At 40.8% G+C, this 18,910-nt stretch overlaps 1 protein-coding gene across 1 annotated transcript in view; it reads left to right on the top strand.

Moving 5' to 3' along the window:
• The first annotated feature begins 2,347 nt into the window (after positions 1 to 2,347).
• The window catches only part of mgat5 (alpha-1,6-mannosylglycoprotein 6-beta-N-acetylglucosaminyltransferase), a 100,080-nt gene continuing 83,517 nt past the window's right edge, over positions 2,348 to 18,910 (top strand). The window contains exon 1 of the mRNA XM_075477843.1: positions 2,348 to 2,513. The gene's annotated coding sequence lies outside the window, so the exon portion shown is untranslated. The remainder of the gene's footprint in view (positions 2,514 to 18,910) is intronic.

The following is an 18,910-nucleotide window of genomic DNA, read 5'->3' as shown; positions in this document are numbered from 1 at the left end:
ATGTCATGCAACTAATTTCACCCAAAGGCAACATAGTCCAGTTTGTGTTTGCATGTGCAATGTTAATGTTTGAGCTCTGTTGTTATCATGACTTCAGGGATCTTTTCTTTATGCTCCATAGAGTAGCCTTTATTATTTTTTTTCTTTAGCTTTCTTTGGTTATTTTTTAGGATTTTGGGGTTATTTAAAGATTTGTGATTGGTATTTATATACTGTATTTAATTTATTTATCGTGTTTTTTCTCAGTTCTTTTTGTATTTATTTTGTATTTAAGATTATATATAATAAAATAATACAAATAATATTATATGTTGTTGTGTTGGTGCCGGGGAAACTCTTTTTTTTTTTGGGGGGGGGGGGTTCGCCCAGGGCGTAAATTTAACCAGGACCGCCTGTGCCTCCTGGACTCAAATTGTACAATCCCTGCTTGAAATAAGATCACCAGATCCATTCTCCTGTTCCCTGAGCTTCCTAAACTTGTGTCAGTGTTATCAGCATCACAGCAACATGTCACTCACATCAAATCTTGTAGATGTACATGACAAGCTGCTATCAATGATGATTGAAGTGTCTGTCAATTTAAAACTAAATTCATTGTAAATATCTCTTATTATCGTCTGATCTCCACACAATCAGCCTCAGACACACCGTATACAAAATGGAACATATTTAAAATGAGGATAAGGGCTGATAATGAAGTGGATATCAAATTAAGTGAATAAGAAGTTTCAGGGTCACGCTGCTGTGCAGGTTTGCAGCGCCTCACCCTCCAGGAGATGGCAGCAAACACAAAGAGTGTGTTCATGTTTAGATGAAGGAACATATTTTAGGGACCGTCTAGCTTTAAGTCTCCCCTTTCCGTGGCAAATGTGAGCAATACTCACTGCTACCCATGTCCACAATGCCTGTCACTGCCTCTCACTGTAAAATCCCTCGGGATTGTGCAATTATAGCACTATTACGGGCAAAATGCTGTTAAAACAGCAGGAGTAAAGGTGGCGAATGGAGGATACGCATGTCATATGAATAATGTAAACGTATGATTATAATTCAAATGTGTTGGTAGAAGTATTTTGTATGTTTAATTCATGACACCATATGGGGTTTTATGGATACATCAGACATTTATGGATCAAATATTTATTTATTTTGTTCAACTAGCTGGATGGATAGATAGATGTTTTCCTCTTTACATTTTCTATTTTCAGAGTATTTTGCTTTGAGTTTTCATTCCCGACTCTTTGACGTCTGTCTTGGTCGACCTGTATTTTTCCTTTTTACAACCTTACCATTTTGTTTTTGACTTTCTTTTGACTTTGATGTGAACAACCAACACCTTTTCGCTCACTCTGAGCCAGATTACCTTCCTAAAGGAGTTTTAAAATGCTTTCAGCTGTTTCCACTGACAGCTCTGTTGTTGTGTTTCCTGTAAAATCAGCCAGGTATGACAGCTCATTTGAATATTTAGACTAGTGTACGTAGAAATGACTCGTTCTGAAAAAACAGCAAAGATATTGCAACTGCTTTATAATTTCTGTAGGTATGATTTGCAAAGTTCGAATGAGTAGCTATTTTAAACAGATTTTTTGTGTTTTAGCTGTGTTTTGTTCACTTTTATTTCCTTACAAAGTGTGGCGATTCCTTTATTTCCAATGGGTTGCTGTACTGGATGAGTATAAAGTGGGTTGAGTTTTTTACGGAAGCCCTAAATGGCCATAGATACATACATTTTATTCCATCCGTTTTCCCGTGATAACGAGATAATTAATTCGAGATATAGAATCGGTTAATTTACCGATGGTTTTCGAGGCCACTTTTTCTCCCCAGTCCGCCCCTGTTTATATGTATTTCTGGCAAAGATGTACCCCTTTTTACCCCCCTTTCATTGAAAACTGAACAGTTTTCTCGAGAAAACCATCAGAAAAAAGTTTATACGTACCACGTCCGCTCAGTACGGAAGAGTATTAGGGCCCGGCATAAGAAAAAATAATAATAGTTTGCCTGTCGAGATTAAAGTCGACATGTTGAGAATAAAGTCGACATGTCCACAATAAAGTCGAATTTTCGAGAAAAAAGTCAACTCCTCTGGTCAATCATCTAATTACTTTATTTTCGACATTAATCTCGACATTTCGACTTTATTCTCGACACGTCAACTTTATTCTCGACATTTCGACTTTATTCTCGACAGGCAAAATATAAATATTTTTTCTTATGCCTGGCCCTAATACTCTTCCGTAGCTCTGGGCTTCCGCAGTTTTTCTTTGTGTCTGATTATACATATTTTTTTAACCGCTTTGGGGCGGGCCGTTAACACGCAGACGGTCCCTAGACGTGTCATTCTCGTTGTGGGCTGAGCGTGCGGCGGGGCTCGTGCTCTACCGTTGCCTCGAATCCCATCTTTTCAGTTGTGTCCAACACAGCGACGTTTCCTCCCGATTCTCTGCCGCGTTTCAATCTTTTACTACAACCTTACGCCGTGTCCGTGGGCTGCCGGCGGTGCCCTCTCAAAGGTAAGCCCCACTCACGCCGCCGCAGCTGCCGGGGAGCTCGTTTCGAGCTTCCGTAGTTCGAGGAGACGCCGCTTTTAGCCGTGTGTGCTCGGGAGTTGGGCGACTTGTCATTGCGGTGGTGCGTGTTTTTGTTGTGAAATGTGAGGTGGTCGATCGGGGCAGCACAGTGAAAAGGCAAGTGTATCCAGAAACGGTGGGTCTCTGAAATGTGAGGCGGTTGGGTTTGGGGCGAACCTGGTGGGTGACTGAGCCAACGGAGCTAACGGTTAGCTGAATTTCACAGCCGTTAACCGACGTTAACCGTTAACCGCCGCAGCGAGCAGGGGGTCCCATTGTTATTGGGCGGCAGGGGCGATTTTAGGATCTGGTCTTTAGGGGTGCCCAGCCCCCAGTGCTCACAGAGGCACATTATTTCTCACTAATTGAGGCGAACTAGTACATTCATAAATTTTAGAGCCGTATTAGTTTTGCTTTGAGTAGTGTTTTCCCCTAAAACATTCAATTTTGACCTCTTCATTTCAAAAGACTGTGGCTCGACAGGGATAAAAGAGAGCCTGAGACAAATATTGAAGATAACTCAACATTTATTTTGGGAGTAAAGAGTTAAAACAAAAATAAATGCTAGAAAATAAATAAAATGGTCACTAAAATAATGCATCCTTGAGCAAAAAAAAAAAAAGTGTTTTTGCATAATATAATATTTTAAAAATGTGCTGAGACAGGGGGTGCTGAGCTATCTCACGGTGGTGCCTTGGCACCACTAAAAATACTATAGCCTCGCCCCTGTTGGGCGGCCGTCTTAGCTAGCTCTTAAACGAAACTACAGTGTCATGCTGTGATTTAAAAAAAAATCTACAGTGTTGAATAACGTAGTTGTTTGGGGAACATGTCCTAAACACGTTTGCTCGCGGATAACTGAAAAACCGAGGCTCACTCAGCCAAGGTGCTCGCGCACACCTGGTTTGAGCCTCCTTAATTAAGCCAACCGTTAACGCTCGTGGCTCTCTTGGAACGAACGCTCACGTGGCTATTATCAACCAATTCAATCAATCAATTGTACAATTATTTACCAGTAAAGATGTCACCTTCCTCCCCGAAAGTGTTGCACTTGTAGGTTTCAGGTAACTTGAACGTGAAACAGTAACCAGGCTCATCACCTGGTTTTTACACAAGCCCACGAGACGTGTTAACAACTTTCTTTTCACTCAGAGATTATGTTTAGTATCGATGTCGAGTGATAAGGACACTTTTACAGCTTTTTATAGGAGGCATGTTTGTAAATTGGTTGAAATCAGCATCAGAAATGACTTACTTTTTAAACAGGACTGTGTTAAAATGAAAGATTTCTGATTTTTTTTTTTTTTGAGAAAGTTATAGACTTTGTGCTTGTTTGGAAAAAGCAAAACTTAAAGGAGAAGTCCCTGAATAGAGGGAGTATGTGTAATTTGCCTGTTTGCCTCATTGCAGAAGCACTTAACTCGCCAGTGCAGTCTTAATCAGGTTATGACATGATGATTTGATTACACGAGATGTATTCTGTGTCATTATCATGCAGGCTGCGGTGTACTTCTAACAATGAGCTTGTCAGGACGTCCTTAATAATGTTTGTGATTTAGTTTTTGTCCATCCTCTCGGGTTATTCATGGTAATAACCCTGCAGAAAGTCCCATCTGTACAGAGTGTGGTGACCCTCCAGAGGTGAGCTCCTGACTGCCCCCAGCTTTATAAAGAACCCTTTCAGCTGCTTTTTTTTTTTTCCCCGGGAGCCTTTGGGATTATAAATCCTGAGGAAAAGGAGCTTTGCCTCGGTGGCATGCTTCACTGGCAAGGAATCGTTGGAGGGCGTGAGGCGGCGAGGGGGAGTGGACTGGTGGGCTCTGGTGGAGAGCCAGCAGAGGCGGTGGAGGGATTGAAGATTGGGAGGGAGGGAGGTGTCGGCGAGAACTGAGCTGTGGTGATGGATGCCATGCGGGAAAGTGGGACGCTGGGGCTCCCTGTGATTAAAGGGCTCCTGTTCTCTCAGCACAAACGCACACATTCACACGCAGGCACACACCTGTCTGTCCTTATTCCTGCAGGCACTCTGGACGCTTATGGTAAAGCCAAAATGTCCTAAAAATCGAGTGGATTCTCAGAGTTAGTGAATGTCAGATCCTTGATGAAAGTCTAGGTATGAAATCAGCTATTTTTGGGGCCATGACTGCGCAGTGTTGGTGACGCTTTCACTCGAAATCTGACACCATCTTCTGAAGGTTCCTTTTGAAACGGGTCCGGTCAGATTGTCTTCATATTTTAGAGCAGTGATGCTCACTATTTTTTTTTTTTTTCACAAGAGCCACATTGGCAGAGCAAAATCAAGGGAAGAGCCACTTTTACGACAACATACTAAGGTCCCCTTTTGCAAATATGCCTTTCCCACAAAAAAAGAGACAACACAGCCAATACATTTTCAATTAAGACCACATTAAGACTTAATACTGGGATGAGCGGAAGCTGGCATGCATGTCCTTGACTCTCTTCATGTTGTATTTGTAGTTTGTTGTTGTAATCATAGTGAGACATTCAAGATGAGCATGGTTTTTGTGCTGGTTTTTGCCCTTTTTTAATTAAAAACTGATCCATTGTGCCTGCATCTCGCGGTACACCCAACGTTTGCCGGCTCGTCCCCTCTCTGGGGTCTTCATGCTGATTTTTGTTTGTTTTTTGTGCTGGTTTTTGCCCTTTTTTAATTAAAAACCAATCCATTGAGCCTGCATCTCGCGCTGGCTAAAGGAGCTAGCGTGCTCTGCGGTCAAGTGTTACGGTGGTTTAAGCGGGCTGCATTGCCAGGTTTAGCAGAGCCCCCTTTAGGAAACATCATTAAGCCTTGATTAATACTTAATAAAAATACTTGATACGGTGCAGTATTTGCTGTGTGTTATTTGAAAAAATGTATTGTTATTGTTACCATATTATAAGCTACTATGTGAGTGCGAGCCACCAATTAGAGCTTGAGGAGCCGCTCAATGAGTATCTCTGTTTTAGAGTCTTTCTAACTGAGGGAAATGAGACTGTTTTATCCTGACTCACAAAGCCCAGAATGAACCAATCTGCTTCCAGCCTCTTCTTGCACCAAACTGTTACCACCTTGTTCATTAAAGATCCACCTCATATTGGTGTTTATTCTTAAATAATGAACAATCACACGTAAATGCCAGCCGAAGGAACCAGATTCAGACCTATGTATTGGCATAAACTACTGGAACTTCCTCGAATAAGTCTCTGGCTGGAGTTTGTTGTGTGTTTTGCTGCTACTGATGTCTTTAAAAGGTTTTAGAGGATTTGGATCTGCATTAAGAGTAAAGGCCAGAATACGGATTAGGCTGCTTTCAGCCAAAGTGTTGTGAATTAGGCATGAAGTGCAAAGGTTTAGGGATTTAATGTAGTCAGTAAAATGACTTGCAGGCATGTTGGTATCTGTGTGTGTGTGTGTTTGCACATCATATTGCATAACAGTTCCTCTGCCTTTAAATGCTGCCCGTAGTTTTTAGAATAGCCATGTCAGCTGAAAATAATTTGCTGTTATATAAAGAACTGCACACATTCCTTTAATTCAAGCACTTTAATGCTGTTTTTGTGTCATTACAACAACAAAGCAAAGTGTAATTTCATAAACTAACAATTTATTATCAGTAGAACATGGAAAACATTAAATTAAAAGCGAGATGTTTGAATATTTAATGAATTATATGAGCTTATTTGAATCTGAAGGCAGCAACACGTCTCAGAAAAGTTGGGACAGGAGCAACAAAAGGCTGGAAAAGTGAGTGAAACTAAGAGGAAACAGCTGGAGGAACATGTTGTAACTAATTAGATTGATTAACAACCGGTCTGGAACATGATTGGGTAAAAAAAGAGCACCTTAGGGAGGCAGAGTAATGTTCCTCAGACTTTTAATATTCCGTCATCTACAGAACATAATATCATCAAAGGATTCAGAGACATCTCTGTGACCTTCAGGCCCTCAGGCAGCTCTGCATTAAAAACAGACCTGATTCTGTCCTGGGCTGTGTTCGAAACCGCATACTTCTCCTACTACTAAGTTTTTGAGTTAGTATGCGAGTTTGAGTAAGCGAGAAGTTCCCGGATGCATAATAGATTCTCTGAAATGTTGGGTATGCATCATGAGGTTACTACTCATACTCAAACTACCCAAGATGCAACGTAACGTCACGTCGCCGATCGTCATTTCCTGTCAAAACGGCAGTTTCAAGCTAGCTACAACGAGGGTCGGTTCACTTCCTGTTTTCAAAACAAATGCACCAATTGTATCGTAATGGCTTTCCCTATGATAAAAGGCAACGGGTATTTTATTTTGTGAAAATAACCGGAAGTGCGTTGCTCACTACGGCTAGCTTTAGTAGCGCCGAATTTGTGGGAACAAAATTTTGTCATATTTTCAACACGTTGGGGATCTAAACGACTACTTTCTCGCCTGAAAATGTTTCAAATGTTGCTAAAGTTTACAGAGTTTAGAGCTTAAGGGAAATCAGCTCAGGCCGGCTGATTTTGGCTCGGGCAGGAGCGAAATGCATTGTGGGTAAACGCTCTGCATACTATCTGATCGATCAGTATGCAGAATGGTAGTATGTAGGGCTGTCGCGGTGAGGGAATTCCCACCGTGGTGACTCATAGCCGCTCAACAGCGCGGTATGCGATGATATCGCATTTTTGTTCATTAGGCTACTTTCCACGACATGTAATGTTAGATGAAAATCGAGCGCATAATCTGTCTTTTTTTCCCAGCGATTCTGACATTTCACTTTGCTTTGCCTGTCATTTACTCGCTCACAGACCAACATAGCAGAGATCAAGCAGTGCATACCCCAGTTCTGCAACATTGTTGCCAGTGCCACATGGCAAATATCAACATTGTTGCAGACCTGCGCACGTTTCGTTTAGGAATGACGGAGAAAAACGAAGCAGATCAGTGCAGCAGTTGAGCTCACGTGTCCGGGATACAGTTTTTTTTTAAACAGACTGCCGCCGACCAACCAACCCCGGCACATTTTTTAAACTTTTTTTTTTTTTTTTTTTTTAATAGTTTCACCTACACAGTTTTGTTGAAATGATCAGGTATTTCCCAACAGCAAATGTGCACACCGAGCTGTGGTTCTGTGGAAGCTAGTTTATTGTTGATATTAGACGGTTGCATTTACAACGTTAAACATGGATAATAGGGGAAGATTCAAAGCCATAAAGTGTCCGGACTAGGCAGAGGAGTAAAGCCGAGATAAAGGTAGGCCACTGCATTTTATTTTAACTTCTATTGCTACGACACTGAGTAGGCATATTCTTGTAATATCAGCTGCTGAGGGAGAATGAGACCACAAAGAGTAGCATGCAGACGTGTGTGCGTGTGCGGTGCCTATATGCAAAGATGACGACAGAAACGCGGCACCTAGCTGTGTTAATGTGTTTCTCCTGCCTTGAGGGGAATATACAATGTATCATTATTACTGTGCTGGCTTTAAAAAGTATCAGTTCTGTCAGTCGCTTTGTATCTACTGTGCAGTCTTAAAAACTCGTTTAGTTTCTCGAGTTGTTCTGCGCGTGCAAGCGGGCGTGCGGTGGGCGGTGGTGGCGGTGGCCTGGACACGCACCGCGGAGGTCCTCTCAGCACCGCGGTGATTGCATTTTGCGGTTATCGCGGCAGCCCTAGTAGTATGTAGTATGCGGTTTCGAACACAGCCCTGGAAACCATTGCATGGACTCAGGAACACTTCCAGGAATCATCGTCTGTGAATGCAGCTCACCGTAACATCCACAGATGTTATTTGCCATGCTTGTCTTTCTGATTGGCTGCCAGTCAAAACATCGTAGACCTGGCGGTTTGCGCCTGTTCTCAAGCTGCTCTGCTCCTCAAGCTAGCGTGTAGGTAGCTTAGCCAAAATGGACAGATTTTTGACTACTAAGAGACCGAAGGAACAGACCAACAGCCCTGCTGTGGAGGACACTGCTGCAAAAAAACCTAAGAACTGGCCAACTAAAATCAGAGAGTATGAGGCAGCATACATTAAGTTTGGCTTTACAGCCATACAGAATAATGGCCACGGTTGCCCGAAATGCGTCCTCTGTCTGGAGACCCTCTCAAATGAGTGTTTAAAACCTTCGAAACTTCAGCGTCTCTTGATACAAAAAGTTCTAAAAGTTGATGTTTCTTTACATATTTTGTAGCATTGTCTGTGGTTTGCAAAGGGGGCCAGAAGCTAATACTGTTTGGGGGGCCTTGGCATGGAAAAGTTTGGAAACCCCTGATCTATCAGACAAGAATGAAACAACATTCCTCTCCCAAAGGTCCAACAGCTGGTCTCCTCAGTTCCCAGATGCTTGCAGACTGTTGTTAAAAGAAGGAAGTGTTGTGACTAGCTTCAGCACCTTTATCTGAATTTTTTTTCTTTCAACATGCTGGTCGTACGCCAGTTTGTCTCGTCCTACCTCTCGTTGCTCGTGTCAGACGTGTCGGTGCAGGCATGAAGCGCGTCTCACCTCAGCAGCAGTGGCTTTGCCAAGGACTTTATTGAATGCTTTTTAAAAAAAAAATAATAATTTATACGGTATTTCAATGTCATTTACGGCAGTGAATAAATCCTACAGCCTGGAAGCTGACGGTAAACCTCAACTCGACTATATTTATAAAGCCCTTTAAAACAGCCGTGGCTGAAACAAAGTGCTGTAGATGAGTAACAACACAAAATATAAGGCATAAAACATAAAAACAATGTAAAAACAATAATAAGCAATAACAATATTGAAATAAAAACAGAAACAGAGTCTCATGCTGGGTTAAAAGCCAGGGAATAAAAAGAGGTAGTTCCTTGTTTTTCATTTGGATAGTTGTTTTTGATTTCTACTACCAACGATAACAGTAATCTTCTGTACAAACATACCATGAGCTTTTTTATTTTGGCCATCAACATCTCTATATTTTGCATCCCGCTGCTACAGACGGGGTGCGAGCAGAACCAGATTAAATGTCACCTTCAGTTTAACTTCCTTTTTTTTTTGATAACAGAGCATGATTTTTGTCCCTCTTTTTGAAAAAGTGCTGATGCGATTCCTTTTGTGAGGACAGCTCGGAGTACATTGATTCTCAGCAGCGCGGGACAAAGTCGGCCTTTGCAGGCGCTCTGGGACTGTGCTCCATCAGAGCGACATGTTTCTGTAAGGTCCCTTTGCTGTAATGGTTGATTGGATTTAGGCATGCTGGTTGGAGCTTCAAACCCCTGGTTCACGGCAGGTTACTGACTAAGCCTGGAGAGGGAGGAAAAAAGGGAGAAACTGTTATGTTGCTTGATCATTTTCTCTGAAAACAACCTATTAATTTGTATTATTCTTATTCTAAGTGAGTATCAATTACATTTTTTTTATGCTTAAAATCACAGGAGACCATTTCCTCCATCACACGGATTTGAAATTCCTTACCTCTGATTTTACATGAGTAAATGAGGCTGCTGCTCAGAGCTCATTTATTATTTAGCATACTTTACTTTATCAAGTTAAAATCTTACATGAAAGCGTACATCTGTTTAAAATCCAGCCTGATACGCACGCAGTATGGTATGTGCTGTAAGATTAAGGCAAAGATTCCACCAGATTCAAGCTAGGCAGCATTTACAGGACCTATATTTTTATTATTGGGGGGGATATCTTTTTAATATCAATTAAAAACCCAAATGCTATTTGATTTGTACAAATATGAAAAGAGGAGATGAAGTATGTGCTAATAGAGCCGGAGAATGTAATGAAATGTTCTATTTAGCAGATAATTGGAAGCTTTTTTGCTTATTGGGGATGGCTTGTGGGATCAGGAGTGTAATCAAAAATATAATTATTAAGTTTGAAGAGAAGTAACAAAGACGCCAGTTGATATTCTTCTGTATACGAACAGGTTTATGTTAAAGGTTTTTATTCCATACAGACTTTTATAATGAAATCTGTGAGTATGGATGAAATAATAGGATTGAATCCACTGTGCAGTTTATGTTATTAGTTAGCAGAGTTGTGAGGCTGTTTTGTGGCTTTTTAAAGGGCGTTTTCATGTTTATTTCCCTTAATTTTTAACATTGGAAAGACATTTGACGTGTGAACCCGGGTAGTATTGCAAAGGAAAGGTATGAATGTCATTTAAGGTCTTTATTAGAGTTAATTAATTACACATTTTGATTTTTAGACGGACAATATGACGGATTACACTGCTTTTGGTTGAAAGATGAAGCTAAATATTTGGCTTTCCGTCCACGTATAATATATTAAAAGGTTGTACATGGAGAGGTTCCATAAGGGGAAAGTTTAGGGACAGTACAGCACAGCGTTATATCATATCAGCAAAATGACGTTTCCTTTTTGACGTTTTTATCTGATTTTGATGAGGCTGAGGAGTTGATATGAAGGTGTTATTCGCTGACCGATATATACATTTCCTCGTGATAACAGCTGTGCATCCTGTTGTGTTATCATTCAGGGGAATCACCTTCCTCTTATCTTATTGTAAAATCAGAGTCCCCTTTTTGCTCTCCCCTCCATCACAAAATAAGCTGTAGAGTTTTCATTAAATCAGTAAGAACCCATCTAAATATAGGTGCATTTCTATGACTAAAGCCTCAGACTGAACACCCTTTGTGATTTGGACTCCTCTCGTCACACTTTCGATATTTTAGAGCCCGTCTCCGGCCACGTCGTGGCTGCCGATATATATCTGGTTACAAGCTGGATTCACACCAGGAAGGTGGCGAAGCTGCAGCATGGCCTGTTTCTCTGGAGAGCCTAATGAATAATTAAGAAGTGGGGCTTATGTGAAGAAGTCTATTAAGATGCAGAGTCACACCGGTCTCCATGGTAGCAGGGCCATATTACCAGAATCACGTCTCCTTTGGCCTGACAATGGGCAAACCAGCACAGTGTTGGCCTGGGAGAGGTGGACTTTGACTGGAATGAGTAATGTCACTTTGCTGGACGGCTTTATGAGACGATACTCAGAAGAAAAACCTCTCTTTTTAGCACCTGTTCCATCAGAAACTGAAGTTTCTTGTCTTTAATGGTAAACAAATGAGACAAATATATGATCCATTAGCAACAACAGAATCTGAAGCTTTATGGTTAAAGTCAGCTGTGAGCGGACAGAACAGGACACGTTTATGGAAGGGTTTGATGGTACAAACGGCTCTGATTGCTTAAGACGTCAGGAAAAAAAACTGCTTGCTGTCGTTGAAGGAATAACGTGAATCTTTATATGATGCGAGGACAAAAAGAAGACTTTATTATTGTGTTGGCTTGCCCAAAAAAAACAGACTAAACACGATAGTCTAACCAAAAGCAAATGAAACCTTGATTTACAGGCCATAGCTTGACTTCATGTAAACATGCTGACAGTCGCCTCATCATCTGGCGTCTAATATTCTGTCCCTGTTTTGTCAAATCCAAATGATTTTCACCTTTGAATCCAAAGGATTTCAGATGTAGAATCGGGTCATCGACTGGTTTATGGCACCTTTTTCACGGTCCACATCCATTCTTGTCGTTAAAGTAATGAGTTAATCTTTTAAACCCCTGGAGGAGAGCAACCAACACCCCAAGAGTGAGACGTACAAATCCAAAAAGCATGTAGAAAGTGTCTCCTGAAGGAAGGCAAGGCTGTTGGCTGTCATCGCCTCAGATGCCCTGCACTCACCTGCGCGTTAGCAGCGGAGATCTTTTTATATTCAGAGAAAATGGATTCTTTTTCAAACCTGATCCATAATTGATGGCAGAAACTACATCTAGAACATATTTCGACTTTCTGTGCTTATGCAACAAGCTCTCAGTGTATGTTATTTTAGTGCTTTGGAACACTCTTTGGCTCTTTTAGACCTGGAGTAATGCACCGGAATTAATCTCGACCTCCTTCGTCTTTCACCTTTATGGAATATCCTCTAAACTGCATTTAAAGGCGAGGTTATTTTCAGCTGTGGATAAAATGGATGGAGACTTTACCTCTTTCGGCCATCTGGGCAGGTCTCAACAGTTGGTGGAGGCTACGCGATCAGGACTCCGGTGGAAATATATTAAAGCCTAAGATTATTATTTTGACATTGATGCAATATCATTGTTCTCTGGTAATCCCTGTGACATTTTCATTAAGCACTTACATCTGGGAAGCACTCTGGGAATATAAACCAGTGACCATGATTGCTGCGGATAGACTGATTTGAGTCATTGTTGCCGATCATATTGGATCTTGTTCCGGGCTTACAGCAACCTGGAAGAATCCGTTAATCTTAATGGGTATTTGTGAGAGCTACAAAGTAGGGAAAAATGCTCCAAATGGTTATATAAATGCTCAGTCAAGGGGTGGCTTTATGATTCTCGCCTTGTTCTTTCTAGTAACCCTTTCATGGACTGACTTTCTAACGTTTATGTCATCATGATGTCATTTCTAATCGAAATGAGGGAGCTGCACGAAGGGCTGCCAGAGTGTGTACAGCTCACGTTTTCCTGTCCATAAACAGATGGAGGTTCTGAAACTGAAACTTTGTGTGGACTGATCAGGGTTCTAGCTAGCGCAAACTTGCGTCACGGCCCGCTACGCTATAATTTTGGACCGCTACGCTTATTTTCAATACAGCGTAGCGGCATTTTGTCTGTATTTATTTGTACAATAACGCCAGATCAATGCCATTCTCACCTTTCTGACAAACTTGAAACATTTTTCGCGATGGCAGCCAAGAAAGGTTGCGCTGCCTGTCAGTACAACCGCAGACGAAACTGTAGCTCCAGGCAGAGGCACTCCGCGTCCGCGGCTCCTAGAATCTCTGGTAAGAGTGCTCCGTAGCCATGGTTACTCACACACGCAGAAGCGCACACGTAAGGGGATTCGGCAGAAATCATGTTAGAATAGCTGTAGCCGATTTTAACCCGTCCCTATTTGAAGTAAGCAAAAACGGTCAAGGTTGCTGTGCTTTTTCAAAGCTTCTTACATACAATATGTGATGAGCTGATCAGGTTATCATTTAAGCTCAACGTGCAGTTGACTTGGCGCTCGAGAAAAGAACAGAAAACAGTCCTCTCCACGAAAGATGATGGAATAAAGCAACCACAAATGCTCTGTCTCTTTCTCTGTCCTACTTGTTGTCATACCTAGGTTTTACCCTACTGTTTTTACCTCTGTCAAGGAGGTTATGTTTTAGGTTGCGTTGGTTTGTCTGTCTGTCTGTTTGTTTGTCTGTCATCAGGATAACTGAAAAGTGTGTAACTTTAATAAACATTTCTTTTAATCTCTATTCCTGGTTATGTCTAAGTTTTAATGTCTTCTGACAAGGTCCATTATGAAGGTAACACACTGCCAAAGGCAAAGATCAGAACATCTCCCATTAACACTTTATTGTTTTTAAAGTACAATTTCTCCCTTTGGGTACCCCTAGAATGGCCAATTTTTACCTTAAATTTCCTGGGCGAATTAACTCGTTATTATCGTGTTAATGCATTAATTATTTAACGCCGACAGATATTTTATCGCGCATTAATGCATGTTTTTTTTTGTTTTTTTTTTAATTAAAAATTGAGGGCTTTTGTGCCTTTAATGGATAGGAAAGTTCAGAGAGACAGGAAGCAGGGGGCCGAGAGAGGGGGAACGACACGCAGCACAGGGCCGTCCGATGCGAGACTCGAACCGGGGCCAGCTACAGAGAGGACTATAGCCTCTTGTACATGGGGCGCCTGCTCAACCCACTACGCCACGGACCACCCCTGTTTTATTATTTATTTTATTATTGTAAAAGTCTGTTGCTCACAGGCTTTTATTTTGTAAAAGCCTGTTGCTGTCTGCTGCGGAACCAGAAAAGAAAGTAATTGGTGGATCCACCAAACCTGGAGAAGGGTACGGAACTTTTACTCGGCCATTTTCATTTTAAAGTTCTTCCAGACGGCGGAGTCGACAGAACCAAAGTCATCTGTAAACACAGCCAAGTTGAATTGTCTTCTCAGCGTAGTAGTTCCAGTCTAAAATATCACTTAAAGGCAAAACACACAACTGATAGCAGCAAGTCATTCAAGGAAACAGACAGTGGAGCGAGGCTTCTACATAAAAACTACAGAAAGATGCTGATGTTAAAAGTGTGTTTGCACAACAAATGTTATGGCACTTTCATTCATATGGCAGCACATTTAAAATAAAACTAAATGCTAAAAGCTATACGCTACTTTTGAATTCATTTTTGGATTTTGCGTATAAATGCAAAAGGAAATCATGCGATTAATTAGATTAAAAATTTTAATCGTTGCCCGGCCCTAGTTTTAAGTCAAGTCAGAAAGAAATAAACTAGCTCATGTGTGTCTTACTGCCTAAACCAGGGATGTCCACATCCTCTCCTGGAGGGCCGCTGTCCTGCAGGTTTTAGATGTTTCCCTGCTTCAACACACCTAAATCAGATCAATGCACCATTAGCAAGCTTGTGCAGAACTTAACAATCTTTTGAAGAGATCCATTTAATCTGAATGTGGTTGGTCCATTGGGAGGTACTTACTGGATTTAACTCCAGTTCAGTGTACAGGACTGTGCAAAAGTCTTTTAAAATGGTCTTAAGCAAAAGTTCTCCAGGCTCTCTGAAAACTTGGCATGTCTACGCAGTGTGTCCTCGAAACATATAAGGAAACGGAGGACAAAAGAAGAAGAAAAACTGCACACAGCAGCATTTTTAATGGGACTGAAACTGCCATAATCCAAGATAAATATATAAATGGCAAAATAAACAAGTTTATCTGATGAGAAATTAATGCAAAAATAATTGTATAGAATGTGAAATAGATCACTTTTTCTGCTTTAATTCAAACTGCTTTAATTTCAGCTGGAGTAAATGTTATTTAATTACTTTGTCACTCAGTTTTCAATTTAATTTATCTTAATTTGAATATGTTTAATTCCCTTCTTTCATTTGTTACTGTCATATTAATTTATTTTTCTTTCGATTCGACCACATGTTTTTAATCAGTTTTTGTCTTTTATTTAATTCTGTTGTCGCCACTATGCAATTTTCTCCCCCTTTATCTCCCCAAACCCATTTATTTCCATATTTTCCCTCTTTTTTTTTTTTTTTTTAATTTTTTTTTAGATAGCCTACTTTCCGTTTGCATGTCTGCTTCATTATGTAAACGAGCGTGCGGTCGGATATAAAAACAGGAATAACAAGTTCATAAAAAGAGCAAAATGTATTCAAATCAAAAACATAAATAGAACTGAGTGGAAAAGTAAATAAATGACAACATTAACACAAGCAAAAAAGGACATTTTGACATTGTTTTTGCATAAATTGTTCTTTTATTTAATTTTATTAGCATTTATCATCATACAAACTTACTTATTTAGCCATTTTATAAATGTATATATATATTTATTTTGGATTATGGTAGTTTCAGTCACTATAAATCCATTATAACTCGGGGAACACTAAAAGAAAGTGTCAAATGAATCCTATCTAAAGAAGTAAAACTGTTTTCTTTTGTTTTTGGAGACATGGCTATTTTACATGACACCCCCCCAAAACCAGCTTAAACGAAGTCCCTAATATCGTAAAGTAAATTGGATAATGTAGGAAATAAGCACAACTTTCTTTATTATTATTATTATTATTATTATTATTGTGCCTGTTATCAGATGAAGATGACATGTTTCCAGTCACAGTTGCCATCTCCACAGTTTAAAGGTTTGAGTTCAAATTCCTTTGTCCTCAACAAAAGGAAATCTTATGCTGAAGGAGTGGCAGGGCACTGATTCTCCAGATTACCCAACAGTTTCAATCTCCACGTCCTCATGAACCTACAGAGTTTTTGTTGCTCCAATAATGGGGGGTAAAAAAGCAGGTTGTTGTGGAAAGGATCATATGTTGTGCAACCTTAGCCGGCTGTCATCGCATGAGTTTTACCCGGTTGTTGCTGATGATGGCCAGAGGTCTTCCTGCCAGATAAATTAAGATCCTGAATTAGAAAGCAGAAGGTAACTGACAGGAGATGTACAGTGGTGTACCTTACCCCTTTTCTACAGAGATCACGGGGCACAGCCATCATTGGAAAGCTTCCTAACAAAAGGATGTTTCTCGATAATTTTCAAGGCAACGGGTATTTTATTTTGTGAAAATAACCGGAAGTGCGTTGCTCACTGCGGCTAGCTTTAGTGGCGCCGAATTTGTGGGAACAAAATTGTAAATAGCCGGTATTTTGTCAGGTTTTCAACACGTTGGGGATCTAAACGACTACTTTCTCACCTGAAAATGTTTCAAATGTTGCTAAAGTTTACAGAGTTTAGAGCTTAAGGGAAATCAGCTTCAGGCCGGCTGATTTCGGCTCGGGCAGGAGCGAAATGCATTGTGGGTAAACGCTCTGCATACTGTCTGATTGATGAGCATGCTGTATGCAAGTATGTAGTCTGTCGTATGCGGTTTCGAACACAGCCATTGTCTCACATACTTACAGGGAAGTACTGAAAGTTCCCCTTTTTTTTTTTGTCTTCTCGTCAAGCAAAAAACCGACTGTGTCAAATGTAAGAAACTCCCAATTTACATTTTCTGTTCTGCTCTTTCAGACAATGCAGTGTTTGTTCCAGCTTCGGTCCATACAGGAAGCAAACACGGGCCTTTGTATAAATGACCGAGCAGCTATGGTGTGTGTCATAACCTGCTGTGAGATTCCAGCCCTGCTGGACGCTGCTTGCAGCTGTCTCTGACCTATTTATGAAGCTGATGGATGGAAGGTGAAAAGAGCCTTTTGTGTGGCTGCCTTTTGTGTTTCCCGGGAAGGTGCAGGGAATAATGACATAACCATCTTTGATATATCTGTGATATGTGTGGGAAATTTAGAGAAATATCCCATGTAAACAATCAAGGACACGGAGCGATTCCCATATAGACCGTTAAGTTTATCAAACTCATTAAGGCGACTGGTCCTGACCCGGTTAGAGCAGTTAAAAAGCAAGGCTGCAGAAATCCCCTCCCCACACTTAGCCTCATTTACAGCCACAGCGGCTGAATGCAGATGAGAGACCATCCCAGATCTTTTTCTTTTGGCTTGATTGTATGCTGGATCCATTCTTCTGGTTTGCGTTATTGCTTTTCGCCTGAAGCTAAAGGCATTTATTTAGCTCTGCATGGATTGCCCAGAGGTTGTCAGTTAAGAATTGTTGAGCTTTTAAATGGGTTCAAAAGTGCCACGGGGCTCCCTGATTTTGCATCATGAGCAAAAGTTTGATGGTTAAAGGTGCAATTGTGTTCAAATAGCAAGCACGAATACAGCATACTGCTCTTTACTGCTTATGTTAATCAGCCTGGTGAGGCTTTTTTTACAAGACTGGTTCACACGGTGAAAGGGGAAGTATGTTATACTAGGAATATACTGACAAGTATGATCTACAGTAATGATGATACGTTGATACATTTAAAAACATGTTGTTTTACCTGTTTAAACAACTCTCGCTGTTGGACGGATGTAATGGAACATTGTTCTGGCAAATGGCACAGACGTTTATTTCCTGTTGTGGTAATTGCATTTTTTATTTATTTTTTTTACAACTTGCAGTACTAAGCTAAGAAAAGCTTGTGGTTTTCCGATGTCAGATGCAATCTTAACCCATCTTCATGTCATGTTCTGGTACGATCTGCACTTTATTTCAAATGTGTTGCATCCAGAAACAGTCCGGCTGAGGGTTAAGGAGCTATATGCTTGGCTTTGATCTTGAACAAAGGGAGGTTTTCAAGATAAATAAGTCATTTCCTTATATATCTGCATATGTAAAAAAGGTATTTCTTTATTCTGGATTATCATGGAAATTAGGCTCATCCCTGTGTTTGCGCATTTACAATTACACAAAGTCATGATGTGAGTCATCGAGACTTTTAACATGTTGGTGCATTACAAAATCTAACTTTATCCAAGCATGCATGTAGAAAACTCTGCAACACTCGGGGCTTTGCAGCTGACTACGTCTGTAGTCATGTTTGTGCTTTTGGGTTTGCTTTGGTTACAGAAAAGTCACGAGCCTCTTCCACATAAAGCCTTTTCAGGCTTTGGACTGATGTGCCCTCGTTGGGCATCGAGTTCTGTGTGAAAGTACAGCGGTGCAATAAAGGTAGAAGGCAGTTAGCTGCTAATACGAAGCTAAGGTCGGCCGGTAGGGCTCATCCACCGAAATATGAGCGGAACAATGACGTTACCATGACAGCAGCATCAAATAACCAACTACTGATGAACACATGGATGGATAGTTTTATTAAATATGAGCCGTATCCTTCCTTATCCTGATGATTCGGTAGTTTCACTGACCGGTGATCAGCCATAGAGGCTTATTTAAACAGTCACAGCTGGCTCAGAGGTCTCATATTTCAGTCTATCTTGAA

Source organism: Odontesthes bonariensis, chromosome 11, assembly GCF_027942865.1.
Source record: "Odontesthes bonariensis isolate fOdoBon6 chromosome 11, fOdoBon6.hap1, whole genome shotgun sequence".
Taxonomy (NCBI): Eukaryota; Metazoa; Chordata; class Actinopteri; order Atheriniformes; family Atherinopsidae; genus Odontesthes; species Odontesthes bonariensis.
Note: the sequence above shows the minus strand (reverse complement) of the source record. Positions and strands in the feature narration are given on the sequence as shown.